This window comes from Falco peregrinus, chromosome Z (assembly GCF_023634155.1).
Source record: "Falco peregrinus isolate bFalPer1 chromosome Z, bFalPer1.pri, whole genome shotgun sequence".
Classification (NCBI taxonomy): domain Eukaryota; kingdom Metazoa; phylum Chordata; class Aves; order Falconiformes; family Falconidae; genus Falco; species Falco peregrinus.
The window spans coordinates 22,528,098-22,550,023 of NC_073739.1; positions in this window are offsets into that span (position 1 = coordinate 22,528,098).

Here is a 21,926-nt window from a genome sequence, read left to right on the forward strand (position 1 = left end):
ACACCAGCCATTGGCAGTATTTCCTGGGAGACAGGCTGAGCCTGCTTTGTTCAGCTCATGTATAGTCATTGTGTGCTTTGCTTTATACACTCTGCAGTCTCATAAGTGCTCATTTACTTCTCAAGGGAGAGGCACAAGATTTGAGATTGCGTGAAGTGCCCTTTGACATGGGACCAACCCAGGCCTTAATATATTTTCCAGTGCTGCTGGTAGCGTTGGGCTGTCCTCCACAAAGCATAGAAGAAATGCTAAGGTGCAAGGGCTGGCTGCTTTGAAGTAAGTCTAGAAAATGTTTCTTCTGCTTTGAAGTGCAAACCTGATGGCAAGCCACTGCTCCAGTGGCTACCATTACTTTTGATATGGCACATACAATGCAAATGAATGCTGGCAAGTGACAATCAAAAGGCTTTGAGAAACAGAGGACCAGAGAAAACTTATTCTTACTTTCCACAGCTGTTATGCTAAAGAATACTCAACATGTTGAAATAGAGTTAAGCAAGTAGGTCTGCAGAGACCAGCTTGTTGGAAATAAAGTTAAAAGCCTGCATCTCCCCAGTGTGACTCAACGGATGATTACACTATGTTTCACTGTTGAGATCAGCATTGCTCACATTTGCAACGTGTGTGTAATGAGAAATCTGCCAGAAGTTATTAAGTTGTCATTAGGGTGAACTCTGAATTAAGAAGAATATTCTTTATCAATATGAAAAAGATTTCTTAGTCATCAAGTTGACATTTTTTCCTTTTGTGGATTTACCAAAATGTAAATTCCTTACACTTGGTTATTTCTTTTTAAAATGATACAAAACTTTTTTTCCCCTATGGTTCTATTGTTTGCTAATGATACCAAACGAAAAAGCAAGTTCTACTGAGAAAAAAACCCCAAACAAACACCTGTTTCTAATTTAATAACTATATTAAATTTTATTTAAAAAAATGAAAAGTCTAAGAAGTGACCACAATATCCTATGGTTTGCATCTTCCTGAACTGAGACATCACTAAGAAGGTAGATGTCTGATACAGGTATAATTACTTGTCCTTTTCAGTGGAGACAGCATTTTAACCATGTTCTTCAACCCAGCATAGCTATCTTTATGGTCTGGATTTATCCAGTTTACAAAGCAAGCTTGGGCTTCATTCACACCTGTTTACATCATGTGTGAATAAGCCCAAACATGCTTAGACCCAAACTGGTTGAAGTTATGAAGTGCGCTCTGTTCCAAGGCTTGCCAAAACAAATAAGGCATAAAAGGAAAGCAGTTTTAATTCAAGATACTGGCAAAGAAAAAAGGATATGATAATAAGCTGTGCAGAAAATTTAGGAAGTGTACAACCTTGTCATACTGGAGCCTGCCAATGTTTGCTTCTCTCATCCATAACTGAGTTACTGACCAGAACATTTATATCTCCCTGCCCTTCCCTTTCTTATAGTAGGTTTAGTCTAAATGCTCGCAGAATATTTTATGTGTTGACATAAATAGTGGCAGAAATATTTAACACAATTAATTTTACGTTGTTTTGTTTAACAGCTGGGGCTTTTTATCTTATCAAAGCGATAAGACTGCAATATTGCAAGTTATCAAGCTATTTGTTGAAAAGGAAGGAAAACACTGTTCTACACCTTCATTAACAAGTGCTGATTTTATCCCTGGGTAGTTATAATTTGTTAACATTAATGTTACAGTTAACGTTAACAAGCTTCAAATTCTTCAAGTTTTGTGGTATTTTTTTCACATCTAATTATTAAAACCTATTTCTGGATTCAACAGAAGAGACAAAATATGTGTTGAGCCTCCATCAGAAGGTATTAAATAATCTTTCTTATTTTGAAGCATAGCTAAAATTGTCCTGGCTTCAGCTGGGATAGAATTAATTTTCTTCTTAGTAGCTGGTGCAGTGCTGTGTTTTGGATTTGATGTGAGAACAATGTTGGTAGGACACTGATGTTTTTAGTTGTTGCTGGGTGTTGTTTATACTAAATCAAGGACTTTTCAGTTCCTTGGGCCTTGCCAGCCAGAGGGCTGGAGGGACATGAGGAATTGGGAGGGGACATAGCCAGGACAGGTGACCTGAGCTACTCAAAAGGATATTCCATACCACATGACATCATGCTGAGTATATAAACTGGGGAAAGAAGAAGGAAGGGGGAGACATTTGGCATTATGGTGTTTGTCTTCCTGAGTAACCATCACACAGCATGGAGCCCGGCTTCCCTGCGGATGGCTGAGCACCTGCCTGCCCATGGGAAGCGGTGAATTAATTCCTTGCTTTGCTTTCCTTGCATGTGCAGCTTTTGCTTTACCTGTTAAATTGTTCTTATCTCAGCCCTTGAGTTTTGCATTCTTTTCCGATTCTCCTCCCCATCCCTCTGGGTGGGTGGGAGTGAGCAAGTGGCTGCCTGGCGCTTGGTTGCTGGCTGGGGTTAAACCACCACAGTCAATGCAAGCAAATATAAATTGGCTACTATAAATGAAGAGTTTCTAAATGACAGTGAGGAAAAAAAAAAAAAGGAACAAAGACTGAAGGCTAGCGGTATCTGAGCTGCCTGTTCCAAAGGGTATCTGTTCTCAAGCACTCGCAGTGACAACGATTTAAAAACTGTTGCTTAAAAGGATATGACACTTGCTTTGACTTCAGCTTCAGTGTGTCTGGCCATCCGTTTGAGATAGGTCGTTGTTTTTTGTTTTTTTTTAGGAATGTGACCCTCCCGATGGCTTTGAAATGAGTCAAGCAAACAAAGCATGTATAAATGTGGCCCAAAACGGCTTTCGCTGCGGCACACCCGAAGTGAAATCCCGCCGCGTTCAGAGCCAGCTTTTCCGAATTGTGATTCAAGAGACCCAGCCAAAGACCGGGAAAGCCCAGCGGCAAGCTTGTCAGTGTAGCGGGACTTTCTGCCCAGCAGCCAGCCGGGGCAGCCCTACCGCTCGGACCTTGTTAAAACCAGTCCCGGCGCTCCCCGGAACGCGGCGCACAGCGCCGGGCCCCGCTCCGCGCCCGGCCGTGGGCAAAGCGCCGGCCCGGCCGCCGTGCGCTGTGCCGCGGCGCTGCCGGCAGGGGGCGGCCCTGCGCCGAGCCGCTGCCGCCGGGACCGGGGGCGCCGCGGGGACCGGGGCGCAGCGCGGCGGCCGCGGCCCTTGGTCGGTGTGTGCGGGGGAACGGGGATGCAAGCGTGGGGGCGGCGCTGGGCTGCTGCTAAAGCAGCCCGACGTGTGTCGTGGCGGAAACCCAGGGGGGTGTCACAAAGCTGTTGTGCCAGGGTTCAAACAGGTTCCTCCATCTCCCAGGGATAAAATCGGGCCACCCCCTGGGCCGTGTCCAAAGAGCAGCTGCAGGGCTAACGAACGGACACCGAGGCACTGGCTCGCAGAGTCTTGCTTGTGTCTTTGCCGGGTCCCCGGTGGGGTGCCCAGCCCCACGCGAAGCACCTGGGAGTGCTGCAGCCCCTCCAAGAGCTGAAGCGCAGCCGAGAAACGGCTTTGCCGGCAGATTTCCACCAGGAGCAGAGGCAGCGAGGGCAAAGCCGCCCCTGGCCTGCCGAACAGCTGCTGAGGCTGTGCTTACCCGCAAAAGTCTCCCACACTAAAGGGCGACAGCTGAACCCCTGCGCTACATCGCTGCCAGCACTGAGCACCGTGCTGCCTGGCGTCAGTGGGCCGTCTGGATGTGGCAGAGGACACGGGACTGCAGATCCCGCACCCTGTCGCCTTTTGTTGCACTAGTGCTAAGAACTGGTTCAAAGTGCAAGAACAAATTGCAGGTTGTATACACTAGGTGTACGTTAGGTATTAGGCAGGCTACACACATATATGTTTATAGGGGTAAAAATTCTGCTGTGCCCTGGTCCATTTAATTAAGATAGATTTCAAAGGCTACCCAGCAGGTAAACATAAGATGGATGCAGTGAAGACAGACATAATGGAGGAAAAGCATGTTTGTTCACTTGGCAGTGCCAAGGAGCAGGCCTTTTGACAGAAAAAAAAAGATTTCTGCCTGAATTTGTTTAATGCATCTAGCAAACACACTTCAGGCCCACAGTTCAGCTCTCTTTAGAAATGCCACAAGCACTCAGCTTCGTGCCACCATAAGCAGGAGTGACCAAAACAGGGTGCTGCACTGTGCAGTAGGTCTGCTTGCTCCACTGCTGGATCAGCAGGTGATCGAGGGTTGCTTGTGTGAGTGCACAAGCCAAACAAAAAGGATATACACCTTGTAATTTGCTGAAAGAGTTCTGGGTTCTGAGCATGCTTTTGAAATCCCATTTTTTTTCCACTTAAAGGTAAAGTTGAACACATACCAACTTTCTTCCCTTCTGCATCCCTCCCACGTTCATAGTCCAGAGGCAGTGTCCTGTTTACAGTGCCAACACTTCCTGCAACGCCTATGCACTGCCTTTGCTCCCCCAGTCCCGTGCCTGCCAAACACAGAGGGAACAATATGGTCTGTGGGCAGTAAGCCACCCCAGGTGAGACAATGTGTAACCTTCCTCTGGCTCAGCAAGCAGGGACTGTGCTCCGGTGGTCTCAGGTGGAAGACATTCTTGGCATATGTCCATTACGTTTCTAGAACACACAGCTTGTTCTAATACCAAACATTCAGTTTACAGTCACTGTGTGTCTGAGACAATAAATAATTGCAAACCCAAAGAGCCTGGAGAAGACCTTTTCTTAAACTGCAAATGAAAGTACAAGAGGGACACAACAGCCATTTACACTGCAGGCTTCTGAGTTAGGAGGACAATTTCTAAATTTGTTGTCTGGATGGGCCTACAGCCATCTTAAGCAGTTCCTTGGGTATCTGAACACCTTTGAATCGTCTGCTAAGAAATACAACTGTCCAGGTTTGGAAAGGACACCTGCAGGGTGCTGCCAGCTGGCAAGTATACCAGCAAGAATGTTTATGAATTTTTTACTTTCTTTTTGACCACACATAGAAGAAAAAAAAATCTTTCATGATCAGCTCTGTAAATGATTGCTTAGTAATAGGGAGTGAAGTATCAGAATAATCGATCCAGGAGGGTCCCGGCCATGCTGTGAGGTGTGATCATTGATAACTGTACCCTGACAAAGGATTACCTACCATGTCTTTGGCCCTTCCCAGCATGGGAGTTTCCACAGACTCCCTAGATAGTCCTGGTTGTGTCTCCCTCTCCTGCAGCAGTGTGGCTTGCCTGATGAGGTTTTATGTATGATGGAATTGAACAAATCATCCCTTTTTCTATGCAGAAATGTCCTGAGTTTTCTAGGACTTTAATCACATCCTCCTTTGTCGCTTCTTTTTTAAGTGCTATTGCCCCCAACTTCTTTAATCTGTCTCCAACATGTTTTCTAGCTTGCTGACTGCTTCCCCCACCCTTACCCTGTTCTAGGCCCTCTCAAGCTGTTCGTTTTTTTATGGAAAGACAGCTCCAATGCTGAATCTAGAGCTGGGGAGAACAGACAACTGCTTCACATGTCTCATACATGGAAACCTATGGGGTAGAGTCTGAATTATTGGTGTCTCTTTCCCCACACTCTTGATGACTTCCTGTCTGTAAATTCAGCAGATATATGTATTTTTTCTTCAACAGGAAAGAAAATGAATTTAAGAGGAAAACTGCTGCTCTGGGGGCAAACTAGAAACCTTCTAGTTAGACACATAGAAGTTATAAAACTAGTGCTTTTGAAGGAATTGATCGGAAGACTATTATTTCACCTGGCATTACTAAGCCAGCATCTCAACACCTGGGGCTTGATACCCCTGGTTTCATAAACTGTGTGCTTGAAGAGGGCTGTGGGAGAAGGATGGACTTGTTTTTGACAAGTTCACCTACTGCAATGTCCCTGAGTCTTTCATGGCTCACATTTCCATGTCACCCAGCATGCTGACTCTGTATTCACCATGTATTTTACCTGCTTCTCTTGTCTTTGTGCTTTTTTTTGTTGTTGTTTATTTCCTCAGCCCTACTGAGAAGCATCATGAGTCTACCCTACAATTAGCACATAAATTGTTGTAGTCATCTCCTCTCTGACACATGCACACTTGTTTCTCTGAAGCATCTGTGTTTTAGTTAAGGGCTGTGCCATCAACACTGTGGTGTGACTAAGTGAAGGGATTCGTTTCAGGTCAAGGCTGCTAAGTCATACGTTCTGTAAAGAATAATGATGTAATTCTGTATTATGGTTTCAGCAGCAGAGCTAGCTTAAGATGTTTCTGGCCACACTGCCACCAGCTACCCCTTCCTCACACCCCCAGCCTATTGTTTTTAAAGGAATTGTGACTGATAGTCCATGGATGAGAATGAGCAACATGCAATGGGAAAGGGGTAACTTCTTTGGCAATAAAACCATGTTACGAAAATCTAACATGCAATTATGTGCTAGATACTCCGTAACCAACTACCACTAGAGGCAGTGATCTCTTCTTTGTAATTTCTTTTTTATTGTATGCTATATTTTAATCCTGATCTCTTCTAGTTGACATTGACTATAAGCAGTGCTGCCAGGTTTGTGGTATTCTTTCCATTATTATGCTGTAATTTAACAAGATAAGCAATTTTCTGATAGCCAACCTAAGCAGCCTGAGCAATGTGATCAGCACTGGCCTGCAGAGCAGAGGGCCCTCTAGCAGTCTGAAAGCCCAGCAACTTCTTAAAAAGAGGTATTTATAAATAGTGTAATAGAGTGGGAAATAATTTTACTCCCCAATCTGTTTCCATAGGTGTTTTTAAAGTCTCTTCTGGCAGTGATTTTTTAGCACTGTGTTGCTTACTCTCTTGATCTGCTGATGCTAACTCATTAAACAGCGGAGAGCTTTGTTACAGTCCATGCCTGCTCCTGAATCAGGGTGCAGCGGAGGATTTCCTCCACAAATAGCTGAATAGTTATTTTATGTTGAGAAGTATAACCAAAATAATAAAATAATCCTGGTGGGGTGGCAAGATAGCACACAACCCCCTGCAGGCTCCTTCCCAAGGCGTCCTGCCTGTCCATGTGTGTCAGGGTACACTGGGGCAGCTGGCTCTGGGAGCAGTGGTGGCAGAGTGGCTGCATGAGTGCTGGCTGGCTGAGGGTGCTGCAGGAAGCCACCTTGTCTGGGAGCGCTGCCTGGGCCACAAGGGAGTGACAGTCATGGGAAAGGGCTCTGAGGGACTTGGCAGCTACAGTAGTACAATGTCATACAGCAGAGATTTTTCTCTGTGGAGGGGAAGGTTCATCTAGTGTGTGTATGTGTCATGGAGGGACAAGCCACAGAAAACTTCAGTAAACTTGACCTGTAGCATCTCGGTCTGGGACTTTGCATAGAGATGTGAGGGTTGTTTTTCAGGACGGTTCTGAGAGCCAAGTTCCCACATGCATGAATCATGAGTGGAACCTTAAAGCCAGGTAACAGCAAGAAAAAACAAAATATTTGCCAGGTTCCAACTTTGTTTATATGGTTGCAGAGACTGTATGTAAATGCCAGTATTTAATGTGGTGTATGCTTTTGTGTGAGAACAAATGTGTATCACTTAGGAAAAGTGATCTGTTTGTGAGATCTGTTTCTTCCTGGATGTTTAGAAAGATACCCTCATAATGGTCCTTACTTTATAAATAGCTTCCTTTAACTGTTGCAGTTATTTGCTGTCATTCAGTTAACATTGGGAGATTCCCTCAATTCCAGACTGACAGGCAAAAGAGACTTCATAAACATTACATTGTTTCTCTGCTTCAGGACTTGATGTTATCACAGTTAATGCTTTGTGAAGGTAGCTGGTAAGAGGAATAAACATGGATTTTATTTTCTTTTCAATTCTTGTGTCATGACACTTTGTTCTTTGTTTGGAATTGCAGTGAAGTGCCCCAGCCTCAGTCAGTGTTGTTCTGCTTCCACAAAGGAAGATTTCATGAAGACATCGCTTTTTTAAAGGACAAACGGTTTCCCATCAGTTTCTTATGAGTACATTCACAGCTTGAATACAGGAGACCACACAAATACTTGACTGTACTGTCATGATCAAATACCTGTGTGTACCAAGCACCTGTCTACTCATGCTCAGAAATAGGTTGCTGCAGTGCTTCTCAGTCACTGCTCCTCAGCCTCTTAGTGCTTTGCTGATGAACTCAGCGAGGTATCTGTTGGAGATTTTTTAGCAAGGTGTGTATTTTTTGGATACAGCAAGATGCATGGGATGGCTGAGGTGCCTTTCAAGCACTTTGTGTCCTGTGATGATTTTTCATTCTCGTAAAAAGCTGCTTTGGGGGCTGAAGTGCTTCCTCATCATGATATACATTCAGCTTGGATAATGAGTGTGTAAGCTTCTCTGTTAGTCATTCTGGCCCTAACAATTTTTGCATGAGGAATGACAGAAAATTTTATTGTACTTCCATGTTCACACTTCTGTCTCCGTTTCCCCACTTTGGAGGGATCCTGTGATATCATTCCATGGTAGGTTTCCCCTGGCAGTGAAGGCAATGTAGACTCTCCCTTCCTGGTTGCTAGTATCTATCTTATGCTATAATGCATTATGTACCTGGGTCTTTGTGGAGCTACACTGAGGATTCCCTCAGACTTCAGGTTGATCTATGAAGCTTTCTACAAAGTTGGGAATATGCCTAAAATCCATTACCTGCAGTCATAATGGCCAACACAAAATCAGCTGGTGATGGAGTCACCAACTCACCTGTTTTGGGGTTTTTTTATTGCTAGTGTGTGGGAAATCCTTGCATAGAAGTGGAGAGTGCTGTGGTGAGGGTGAGGAGTGTGGTCAGTTGCTCTTGACCAAGTCCATGAGTCCCAGGGAGCTCAGGGCTTACCTGCTCCAGTGCTAAGCCTGTCAGCCAAAGGAGGTTAGCCAGGGGTGATGTGAAAGGATTTGGGTAAACACTCCCATTAGAAGAGGCAGAACCCTTCAGTGCACTGAGCTGTGACAACTTCCTTGTTTGAGGAAAAATACCTGCTTTCTTAACTTTGATTACTCTCTGAAAATTGATGTGCAGAGGGTGCTGGAAGGAATGGTGGTTTTGTGAGCTGACTGTGACACTGAGAAGAACACTACACTGATTAAGTAAGAAGTAATTCCCTGAGATACAAAGAGCTGTGTGTGTTACACCAACGAGTGTGGCCCTTTTTTGTTAATGACTGTGTGCCTCTGCATGGCAAGCCTTCAGTTTGGATGCTGATGTCCTCTCCAGATTTGACAGTATTCTGGGGTTCCTTTCTAAGTACAGAAAAAAATGAGGTTCTGCTCTTGCTCCAGTTCTGCCTAAAGTGAAGTCTGTGCTTACGTCTCCTATTTCCTAACTCAGGGACCATCTCAATCTGTTATTAGCAAACATAATTTCCCCCAGTCTTGCCACAGTTCACCTGGCCAAGACATAGATGTGTGTCTGAATACTCAACCTGATCACCTTCAATAGATTGCTCCTTAGCTTGCTTCCTGGCATAGCGTGGATATGTGAAGCTCATTCTCCTGGCAGCCCATACATCCTTCGCTGATTAAAAATAGAGTAATGAATATTAACAAAAGAAGGAGAAAGCCTCCTGTGCCAGGACCACAGCCACCAAACAGACAGAAAACCAGTCACTACCATCTTATCTTTCAGTGGTCCCTCTGTTGTTAGGATTACTCTTACAGCTGGATGAAAGGTGAAAGTAGATTATCTTAAAGCCAGAAAAAAAATCTGTGCCCTTCCAGTACCCAGCTCTGCTGCACACCTGGCCACTGCCTTCCACTGGTTTTGCTTCTGAATTTCCAATCTGGATGAAGGGCATAGTGACCTAGCAAGTCAGCTAAAAAAAAAAGAAATTAAAAAGCACAATGCAGGTCACTTCAAGAGAGAACCTCCCCAGTCTGAAAGGCTGCTTATGTTGTGATATTTAAATAGATGTTTAGTGCAGAATAGTCAATACTGTTCATGTCTTTAAAATAGAGATTGATAACTAAATAATAACAAGACCATTAAACCAGTTGTTTTCTGCAATGGATGCCGTTAAGTAAGATGCTGGACCATGGAGGAAAAAAAATGTTGAGCAGGCAGCAAGCAGTGATCTACCATGAAAAATACATTTAATGTGTAGTTACCAGATACTGGCAAAATAATCATGAAGTCTGGGCCTTACAAGCCTCAGCAGAGAGCTTCACCTTTGACTTCAACGTGGCTGAAATGCTCCTCACAGTTCTTCCTCTGGCCTTACAGGGGACAGTGTGCCATGCCATGCCAGGGCCTTGTGACCTTGGTACCATGATTCATTTATTTCTTAGCATGTCTTCACTGGAAGTCCTACATGGCTTTGTGCATTTTTGCTTTCATGTTCCATAGCAATGTGAATGTGACCCATGAAAGCTCCCTCTGAAGATGTCAGTGATAGGCTCAGTTTGCTGAATTGTCCTGAAAGTTAGAGATAAGTCTGTTACATAAGGAATCGCTGTGTGGGGAAATGTTGCAACCGTGCTTATCTGAGGCTATCCATGTCTCTTACTTTCAGTCATTTTCATTTAACGGTTGGGATTTTCAAGCCTTCTACCAGTCTGACATGCATTTTGTTGTAAGTACTAATTATTTTACAGAGACTAAATACTATTCCAGTCTATTTCCCCCTCCCCAATACTTTTTTCTGATACACTAGGGGTTTTTATTATTATTATCATTATCACCATCAACTCTGGAGAAAGAAGGGTTTTGATGGGCGTGGCTGTTGAGGTATTCATTATGAAGAGGGCTCTTTTGCAAGCAATGAGATGAGGTGGTGTTCAGAATGAAGGAGCAACAAAACCCAGGGTCCTGAAAGGAAAATTAACTTAAAAGAAGTCAGAAATTTCCGACTACTTCAGTTAGAAAGAAGATATATGGAGAGGGATAAATCCAAAACCAAACATCCTGGTAATGCTATAAAATGTTAAGACTCAAGTATTGGTTCAGAAGGAAAATATAGTGTAAGCAGTGTATAATCCAGGGTCAGGACAAATTATATTTGAGGAGAAGTCGCTTATTTTACTCAATGGTCTTGCATCCCCCCATGATGCAATTTATAGTTCATCCTAAGGGGCAAGTCCTCTTCCCTCCCCTGTGTATATTGACTTATGCTGCTTTCCCAGCATCCAAGCTCTTCTTCACAGGGACAAGTGACAAGCCCAAGGAATTTTGCAGAAGTGCCTATTGCAAATCTCTGAGCATAGGGTGGAGTGCACCTGAATATACATTAAAATTCTGAGGAGAGAATGGCTAAGGCAGGTGTATGAGAGCAGTATGGATTAATGAGATACCACCTCTCAAGCTGGAGCAAACACCCTCAGGTCAGGAAATGTACAGGCTGGATGTCCAAGTTCCTGTAACCTCTTCCATCCTTTTGACTCCAGCAAGGGTACCGAGATGACTGAAAATTGCTTGTGTTTGTGGTAGCCATCTCTGGGCCAAGTGTACACTTTCTTGTAAATTTGTAACTGCATACATTCCAAGAGGCTAGGGACAGTATGAAAGTCATGACAATATTTTTAGAAAGGTAAGTGAAATGACCTGAGTAATTTGAGGCCAAGCTTGCATTGATTTGTGGCCAGAAGATGGAATGATTAAAAGGTTGAAGTAGAATTATGTCAGTCAATAGGCCTTAAAAGAAAAGAGGTCTTGTCAAGTGTACTTAATTTAATGGCTTGAGATCACAGGTTTGGTTGATGAAAGTATAATGGTTTCTTGGCCTTCACTTTTTTGGATGTATGCCAGTCCGCTGTATTTCTTCCACAGCTTTGCCCATTGTCTGCTTTAGGATTTTGAGGAGATTTAAGACGTTGTCCCTAGTTTGGTGGCCATTATTTGTAACTGTATGACCCTTGGCATGCAGCTGATCAGGCAGCCTTACATTCAAGTCACAGATACCTTCTCTGAACCCCAGCTAGTTAAGTGGCCTTTTGGAGTACAGCAATTCCCACTATGTCTGCAGCATAGACACGTTTTTTTCCTTAGATGCTATTCTTCATGAAATTGCTACATTCCTTTGTCATCTAGTGTGGATGCAGTTACTCATGTAGGCTGTTCTGGTGTCTAAAATTAAACTGAGTTTAGATGCTCTTACATTGAAATGGATGGTAAAAATATGTGGGGCTAGGAAAGCACCACAAGAATGTTTTGAAGTCTGATCAATGGCCATACAAAGGGAGATTTAGCTGCTTGGTCTCTAGTTTATTTTATGGTACAAAAGGGTTTATCAGGGATGTTGCATCTAATGCTTTGTATTCTTATAATCTAACACAAAATTATAACGAAAAAGCATAAAAGTCAAAATGAGAAAATACATGCCTTGAGCAATCCCATCAAGGACTAAGATAAATGGTCAGTAATTCAGGGCACTTATGCCAGTTGACTGATACGTTTCTTCATGAAATATGTAGATTGGCCTCAATTTTGGGGCTTCTGGCAGAAGATGCTTAGTGTCATTTCATTGCTTTTGCTGTTTGGTTTCATACATTTACAAACCAACCAAACCTATGGCAGTAAACACCTACCATTAATTACAGAAATACTTGTCTTCTGAGGTCTGATTCTTGGCTGAAATGCCTGAGCTCATACTAAGATATACACTATGCTAGATCCTCAGCTGTTAAGGATTTATTTAGCACCACCAACTTATCTGGGGCTACAGTCATTAGCAGAAGTTTAATTTTGCTTATGATAATGCCAATCAAAGAAAGGCAAGCACTTGAAACTCACTTATCTCTGGTAACTATATTGAGCATCAAATGGAAAATTTTTATCAAAGCAGACATGTCATCTCTTGGGAACAAACAGAACTCTTGACTTCCCTCTAAGTTCAGCAAACTTTTCACTTACTATTTTGTAACATGGCTGACTAGTTTAATTTGTCATAGTGCCCCTGTAATTCAATATTCAAATCCAAACATGACTAAAGGAAAATAAATACTGTACCCTTTCTTACACCCTGAACCATCAAGGCCTTCTTCTAACCACTGCTTTGACTATACCTACTGCTTTGTATAGAATAAAAACAAAGACACATGGACATAGTCAGCTATTGTGTCAGCTCTACAAGGCCAGTATTTGACACAGCTAGAGGAGTACAAATGTACACAAAATTCAACCATTTGAAAGCGTAACCCTTTTGCAAGTGTAACTTGCAGCATCTATCAAGGTCATGGAAAGTGCTGTAACCCAGTGAGATTCCTACAGAGATACTGGGCTGAAATAAAGATTCACTATGGTTCTTAAAGCAGTGAGAATTAAGCACATGCTTAATTTTTTTAAGTTTTAAGTTTTGCTGACTGCAAATGTACTTGAAAACTTACCTGAACAGAAACAGACAACTAAATCAGGCCCCATAAGATTTCTGCTGATATTGTACCCATAACAAAATGTATTCTATGAAATAAAATAAAGATGCTACCCTTCTCTCTGTTCAGCATCTCTAAACCCTTATTTATTTTTACCTCCTGTCATTTGATATTGCAGCAACAAAATAACAGATAGCTAAGTCTGTCTAATAAATTATAGTCTGACTTTCTTATATATATTGACTAGATATGCAAGATGTCGGGTTAATTCTTTAAATCAAAGAAACACAGATTTAGAAAATTCTGCACAATTACACTATCATAAAATTTGCGAGTAGTTTACTACAGGGAAGATAAAATTACATACTTTTAAGATCACCATAGGCATTATTACTACTCAGTCTTGCAAGATGTGTTTGCATTCACTGTACTCAGAAGCGTCCCCAGCTTCATTATGGTAATTTTAAAAATCGAACTGTATTTTGTATCCGAGCATTTTTTGTGAATAGTTGTAATATCCACTCATTCCCTTCAGTGGCTGTGTTTGTAGAGAGAAGAGGACACCAGGCATATAAAAGATTTATCATTCTGCACCTGAAAGTGTGATTGTGCATGACTTCTCCTGTGCTCTCTTCCCTTGCAAATATACTTGCCCATTTGTCATGGCTGGCAGTCCTGGTCTTTTGGCTAGTCAATTCAATGCTTAGTTTAGAGGCATGTTTTCTTTCTCCAAAGTTATTAAAAGAACTCACAGTAGTCAATAATCTATATCTGTATCTCAGTCAGGTTCCTGATGGACAGCCCAGAGAAAAAAAGCCATTGGGAAGAGCTCTGCTGAAGTCAGAAGGCTTTGGATGGCATCTTCAGTGGGGCGATAGCAAGAAAAGAGAAATGACATCTTAGTTTTAATTTTGAGTGAAGAAAGTAGGTTATTAGGTGATGCCAGTTCAGCTATCTAATGGGAATTGCTCTTTTATGCTTTCTGGAGTTCCATATAGCTTTTTATCTAGTGGGCATGCACAATTCATAAGCAGCTGAAACAAACGAAGACAAAATTTTACAGAGTAGAGAAGACATAAAAATATAGAAGACTGTAAGACAGTAATAACTGGAAAAAAATAGATTAACAATATAATAGCAGAGGCAGCCATTTCCTGCTATTAATCATGACTGTAGTTTTGAATGTTAATAAACCCAAATAGCTGCATCTGTTAATTCATACTTTACCTTTTAGAAAGGGATTTCTGTCATCAAAGACAAGATCAGTTTTCAGCTGTAACTCCTTGGCTGGTCTGGGAGATATCTCAGTCCACATTTCAGTCTTTCCTCTGTTTCATCAGCTTGATCAAATGAGGCTGATGGCTCCTGTCTGAGATTGTAGGGTAGAATCAGTGAGACAATAACCGATGAGCCCTGCTTCAGGGTTCCTGAGTTTCTACCTGGTGGCTGTGAAGCAGGTTTTGGTTTACCAGAACTTGGCTTATAAAGGTGGTATTATGCCAGGAAAGAGAAAAAGAAGAGGCTGTTAGCATCAAATCTGAGCTTCAAAAAGCATCCCATCACAGAAGAAGGAGGGAGGGGATGGGACTGTGGATCTTGAGAACCACCTAGGCAAACTGATAAAAAGCTCAGAGTTCTCTGGGAGATACAATGGCCAAACAAGTTACCCCACTTCAGGAGAGGCCATACAGCTCCTGAATTAGGGTGCAGCTCAGGTAAGCAGAAGTCTACTTTAGGCTGTGCGTAAAACATATTGGTGATAAACAGTACTGGCACTGGGGGAAACAAACCAGCAGTGCTCCACAGACAGCCCAGTTCTGGACACGTAGCTCTGAATTTTGGTGGATCCAGAACCAGCCCACCCCATCTCATTGCCTGCTACAGGTAGACAAGATTAATATATATGATTAGAGATCCACTTAACTTACAGTTTGAAGGGCATCAAATAGGTCCCCTAGAACAGAACTCCCTTTCATTTCAAAGGGTGAGCCTTTATAGCTGTGCAGAAAATAAGTGTAAAGAAAAATAATGAGCTGAAAGCAACCTTTCTGACCTCCAGAGGACTGAAACAATTGAAGGGAAAGGTGTCAAGTGCTACATCCATCTCAATAGACCAGAACCGCAACCTAAAAATGGTCATTTAAATCTCTGCAACTACAAGCCAAAGACTTCAATGGTCTCATTCGTCTCCAGGCAAAAATTTCCAAGATATTAAAACCTCCATTTCTTTCCCCAAACAACTGCTCCAGTTCAGCTGTTAAATATTAAAACAGAGATCTGCAGGGAGCTGCCTGTCAAAAATGTGGGGACAGAGCAAATCAGGAGTAATTGAACAGGGACGCTGTGCTGCAGGCTGAACAGCCTGGGTGATGAGCACTGCCTGATGTCTCTGCCAGCCAAGGACAGCTGCTGGGTGCTGTGAGAGGGCTTGTTCCTGTTGCAGTCATCTGAATGTACTGCATGGGCTTTGTACACAGCTTTTGATTTTTGTCTTGGCAAGCTGGGTGTGTCAGGAATATCCGTAGTGAAAGGCAGATGAAGGTTTGGGTGTGTTTACTTTGCAAGCTATTACATGCAAACTGTGGGTAGCTTTTCCAAAGTATGTTTGTTTTTTGAGTATTTTCCTCTCTCATAGATATACAATGCATTTGTTGTTACCATTCACACGGTTTCCCCCAAAGGATCCTAAAGCAGGATCCAAACATTAACATTAGCATATAACTGGCTACAATATCCTACTGTGAAAGCACAGCCAACCACAGAAACATTCCAGGATCTGACCCCTCAGTCTTGATTCACTGGGGCTGTCCCATCTCATGGGTAATCCCATTCAGCTAAATATTTGCTACTGAATACTCACTACTTTTTAAAGTTGTTTTTGTGTTATTATATATATATACACAATCTTGTTTTATTCCTATTTTCAAAGGTAGTACTTCAGGAAATGGAACAAAGCAAAAATATGTCTTGGACTGTTCTATAAGTTTATTTTTGTAACTCCGCTCTTCTGATGCTTTCTTGGTTTTTGTTATAACTTAGATGTAAATGTAGCACTGCTGAGGCAGTACAACACAGGACAAATGACCAGCAAATCTAGAAATATTTTAGCATTTTTTTTTCACACTGTGACTTGCGATAGTGATAGCATGGAAACCTGGGTCCGGAAAATACTTTCTGAATGTCTCTGTGCTCTTTCATATTTTAACAACTGGTATGCTATTAAATATTTTATTAAGAATATTTTCTTAACATTCCATATTCTATATTTATATTCTATATAGGAATATTCTTAAGAATATTTTCTTAAGCTTCTCATACCTTTAGGTAGAGAAACACAAGAGGGCACTTTAGTCCATTTATTTAAGCTGGCATTAAGGAGAATCCACTACTCTCAGCCCTGAAAGAGTTAAACCAGTGAAAAGGCTTTTTTAACACTTTTCTCCCTTGCCTAACAGAAAGAAACCACAGAGCACCTGTAAAACTACCAGAGGTGGTGAACTAGGCAAGGGAGTGACAAGAGAGAGAACTGGGAAGAAAATGCATGCTGTGCTTGGGGGATGGAAGTTGCCTCTTGTTAAACAGCTGGTGATCATGCCTATTTGAGCTGTGCTGGTCTGAAACACTGGGATTAAGCAGGGGTAGTTACAGGCAAGGTTAGAAAATACCTTAGGAAAGGTTTTAGAAAATGGGTAGCTGATTAGGTGACTTGCTTGCCTTTAGTTCAAAATCAGGCTGAAAGTACCACTGGAAATGTAAGCACATGAAGTGTAAAATCAATGCTTCTTTTAGACCTTTAGACTTTTAGAGAGTTTTCTTAGGCACAAAGCTGAAGCTAGAGGACCAGTAGCAGTCATTTTGCAATGGAAGTTCTCCTTACCTTCTGAGTTGCACAGTGATTATGAAAATGGGGTTATTCAGGTGAGTGTGGCTATATTCAGCTGCAGAATGGCTGCTATATTAATCAGTTGATGCATAAAAATTAAAAAAAAAATTTTTGGGAGAGGGTGCAAGGATAATGGCAGTAAACTATTGCCTCAAGCGCCAAGATTTCCATTCTGCTGCCTGTAATCAGACACTGTCAACAGCACTGCACAACCAGAAAATTCCTTTAACCCTCCAACAAGCTTTATGATATATGTTGGTTTTAATTTTTTCTCTTTCTTATCCCCATTTTCAGCCTTTATTATTTTGGAGCAAATGGGGATGTTCCACACTCCCTGAAGTTCAGTTGTCCTTCATTATGCTTCTGTATTACAAGGAACATTTTGCTGATAGTGGTATTCCCAAAGCCCCTTTCTTTCCCTGTCTCACTATAGAAACGTGCTTTTCAAGTTAGTAGTTGGGCAGACTCATCTTAAGTATGTAGTTGTATAGCCACCTGCCACAATGTGTTGCATGCCTTATTAGGTTATAATAAGGGTTATATCCTCTCTCTCCAACACCCCTGTGCTCCTGCCTCCCGTGGTTTGGGTGCATTTCTGTCTGGATAATAGCACTCACTCTTCATAGACATATTACTGTTTCTGAATTTGATTAGATTTATTGACAAGGAAGCACAGAGTGTAGAAGAGCTTCACCATTTTCTTTTCACCATTTTCATTTCACCATTTCACCTACCACATTGCCAGAGGATTCTTCTGAGGACCAGAAAGGAAGACAATTAGAAAGGAGCTCAAAGGAACTTGAGGCTAAACTGCACAGGATGCAGTGAATTGCCCCTCATCAGTTCTCATTGGTATTGATAGTTGCATGGCAATGAGTGGACAGATTTGAAAGTGACATAGCACATGCTTTTACTAGTTTAGATTCCCTAAAAATCCACTCGCCCAATTTATCGAACAGTGTGTATGATGTCTATCCATTGACAAGCTTGTTTCCTTAGTTCAAGCTGAAAAGAGATATGAAGGGACTGAGTGATAAAGGTTGCTAGTTCAATTCCTAGTGTCAGCCAGGTTGAAGATACATCATATATCACAGCAGCAATATGACATGTATTGTATATGATTGAAGAATCCCTTGAATATTAAGCAGTGCATAGTAAAGTCAAAGGGAACTACAAACCAAATTAAAAAGACCTAATTTATTCCTCATTTCATAGCAAATCTAAATATAGGCATACGTGCAAGGCACCAAGGAATAGATTTCTTACACATGAAAGATTCAGACATGAGTTGCTATTCTTTTTTTGAATATTAAACACTCATATGTAATAAACTATCTCTCTCTCTCTCTAACTATAACCATGTGTAGAAAAGATGCAAAATTACAGAAGTGCTAAATTTCTTAGGCCCAATATTGATCTGATAAATTCTTTTTAGCCTGTGAGATTCAGTCTAGTTTTATTTGTATTGTTTATGAAGTACCCAAGACAAAGTTTGTAATGGAATCCCACTAAGATGATAAATTCACACCTAGAAAGGAATGACTTTTAAATCTGTATTATTGAAATTGATCAGAGTGCCCGTGGTACATAGGGTGTTTTTTGAAGCATGCTACACTTGGCTGAGGATTTTTTATTAGTGCTAGTAAGCTAATTAGAGCTGAGATGCCAAAGGCCAGAGTGAGCCAGGGACATGACCCTTAGCTTTGAAACTACAGGCAAGGTGGTGTATATTACTGTGCCACATTTCTTACTATTCAGTTAGGATGAAAACTAGCAAGCATACAAAAAATGCTGTAGAGCTATTGTATATATAATACAGGAATATACAGTATGCGTATACTAGAAAGAAAACATAGTGATACATCTATATGCTATATATAAGGCAATATTTTAGCTCTAATGCTATTGTGCTATTTTGGTGTCAGACAAAGAAAAAACAACAAACAAACCCCAGCTAAAACCAAACCCACAAAAAATCAAAAACATTTTGGAAAGTGATCCTCTGGGTGTTAACAGCCTTTGTCATAGAACACATGTATTTGATTTACAGATCAACTCAGTCTTATCTGCACAGCTATAGGGGAATAAAAGAGGTGAAGGCAGGAAGATACTGTCATAGCAGGGTGTGTGCAAATATATTAACAGCAGACATATGCCTGAACGTATTCACATTTTTATGCTGGTGATAAGAATGACTGGTATTTATGAAATATTAAAATTTTTTTAATTTATGTTGCAAAATAAAGCATAAAAATATATAAAAATGGGGAAAAAGGTCTAATTTTCATTCATTATAAAGGTGTATATATGAAGAGTTTATGAGTAGGACTATAACTTAAATCACTGGTAAAATATTTGTATTTAAGTAAAGCCTGCTTTCCATATTCCTTTGCGAAGCGGATAGGATTCCTTTTATCTATCCTTTACAAGAAGATGGGGCTCTCATTCATTCAACTCATTCATGCTTTGAGATTTAACTGAGTCATGAGGGATTTGCAAATGAGCAAGGCAATGCTTGCTGATGCCAACGTTTGGACATTTGCAGTCTCTGCAGATGTGTGCTTAGCTGTGCCTCTGCTACACTATCAGCTGAACTCTTTCTGGCCTTTCCCTGTCCTACCCCTAGGACTTTCACTGCTACTTTGCAGGTCAGGAGAACTTGAGGCCCTTATATTGTTTGCATTGCTGTGCTAACACAGTTATATAGGTGGGCAGGGGACATGCTACTGACACCCCTCTGGTCTGCCTTGCACTTATCTCTGACTTGCTCTTGCTTGCCCTTTCCAGTAGTCAAAAACCTGCAGGTTCACTGTGGGAAGGCTTATTGAAATTCGAGAAAGCTGAAGAACAGCAAAAAGGCCAGGAGGCAGCAGGGCTGGCAATTGTGAAAACCTAATTTATTGCTCTGACTCTGTCACCAGCTAGCTGTATAACCTTGAGAAGGTTGTTTTTATCACTTAGCCTCTGAGAAAAAAAGTGAAGAGGACTGCAGAACCTCTGGCTCAAGAGATGCGATAGCATGAGCCCTTGTGCAGAGGCAATATGATTGTTACTACCAGACTCTGGGCAGCACAGATGCCCCCATCAATTCCTGGAGCTGGGGTGGGAAATGACTCTGTGCTCAGAGCAAGGCTCAGGCTGGTTGACTGCAGCTTGCAGCAGTGCAGTTCTGTGCCAAAGGGGCCTACTGCACGGTGACCTGCGGTGAGTGGCTTCCCTTGCTGGCAAGAAGATGGAGATGCTAGCTCACAGGAGTGATGGGTGCTGCACTTAATTACATCCAGGACAATTGCTGCAAAGTAATAAGATTAAAAGGCAAACTGTTGATGTGTACTGATATTCAAAGAGCTTTGTCACACCACATCTGAGAGTTACTGACTTGACAGAAGTGCCAGAGGTAACAAGCTGAGGATTTTTGACATTTTCTTCCTTTGCCTTACTAGTTAACATATGAACTTTTGCAGGTGCAGTAGCACAGTGTTTTGCTGCTTCATTGCACTTTCACTGGGTTGTCCCTGAACACAGATGAAAATATTCAGACAGGCATTGCTTTTTCTGAGTTGTGTCCCTGTAAAACCCAGGGGCAAGGGGCTTACCTCCACCTTGCCCCTCAGCCATGCCCCTGCTCTGGTGCCAACACAGCAGCGAGGAGAGTTTTGCTTCCTTGGAAAAAAACCCGTACCCTTAGCAGCTTGGCACACTTGTTTAGGATTCCCTAGAAGATTGAAATCAGGTGGAAAGATAAGCTGACACTGCCATTAGCTTTCAGCTAAAAAAATCAAAGTGTTCATAAATTATCTTCCCAGTTGGGAGGCCATACGAATGAGGTCAAGTACCAGTATATTTGAGCTATATTTTTTTTTTTTAAACCCAGAGGAGGAATCAAAAACACACAGAGGTCCTTCTCTGTACCCCAGGAAAGCCATCCAGGATAACTCAGCCACCTGGGCTGAGGAGGGTGCCCTGGGCCTTGCCCCCACTCTGGATCTGGGCAGATGGGGCCAGCAGGGCTGAGGGAAGGTTAATGCCAAGTTGTAAAGGCTTTTACTGGGCTCATGGTCTTCGCTTGCAGGCTGCTTTTGGTGCGGTTGGGTGGAGGCAGTAGGGGAAGTCTGTTGGCGTGGGGCAAACTGAGACATGCTGGGGCAGCACGCTCCCCCAGACCCTGGGTGGGAGGAGAAGGAGAAGCAGCAGCACTTCACCCAGGAGAGGGACCGCTGCTTTGGCTGTTCCCACTGGCCAGTCAGGATCAGTTGCCTTAAAAACAGAGGGTAATTTTGCTGGTTAATGAGTTGTTAATAAAGTCTTTCAAATGCAGACCTTTGCTTGCCCCCCCCCCCCCCCAAAAAAAAAAAAAGAAAAAAAGCAAAGAAATAAAAACTTGCTCTGTGAAGGAAGTCCCACAGGCTTAGTGGAAGTCATGCAGGGACAACAAAACATGCCAAGTATCTTGCAGTTACATTGGCACTTGAAGAAGCACTATGTAAGCTGCAACACCAGGCAGTTGAATGGTCAGGGTATCAAAACTGTACACTAGACATGAAATTGTGTCATGTTTGTAGAATCAATCAGGTTTCCAGAGCCATATGGGTGATGATGACCTGTGTTCCCAGTATTGTAGGAGAGGTTGCAGTCTAACTCTTCACAGCATCTCTCAGAAATCCAGACCAATAAAATGTTTTCTGTCCCTGATTGCAGTTTCTCCTACATAATCTCCCTGATCACTCTCCTTTTTTTAGTGTGTCCCCTGTGGGTTGCATACAGAACAACATTTTACAATATTTAAGTAATCACTTCTTCAG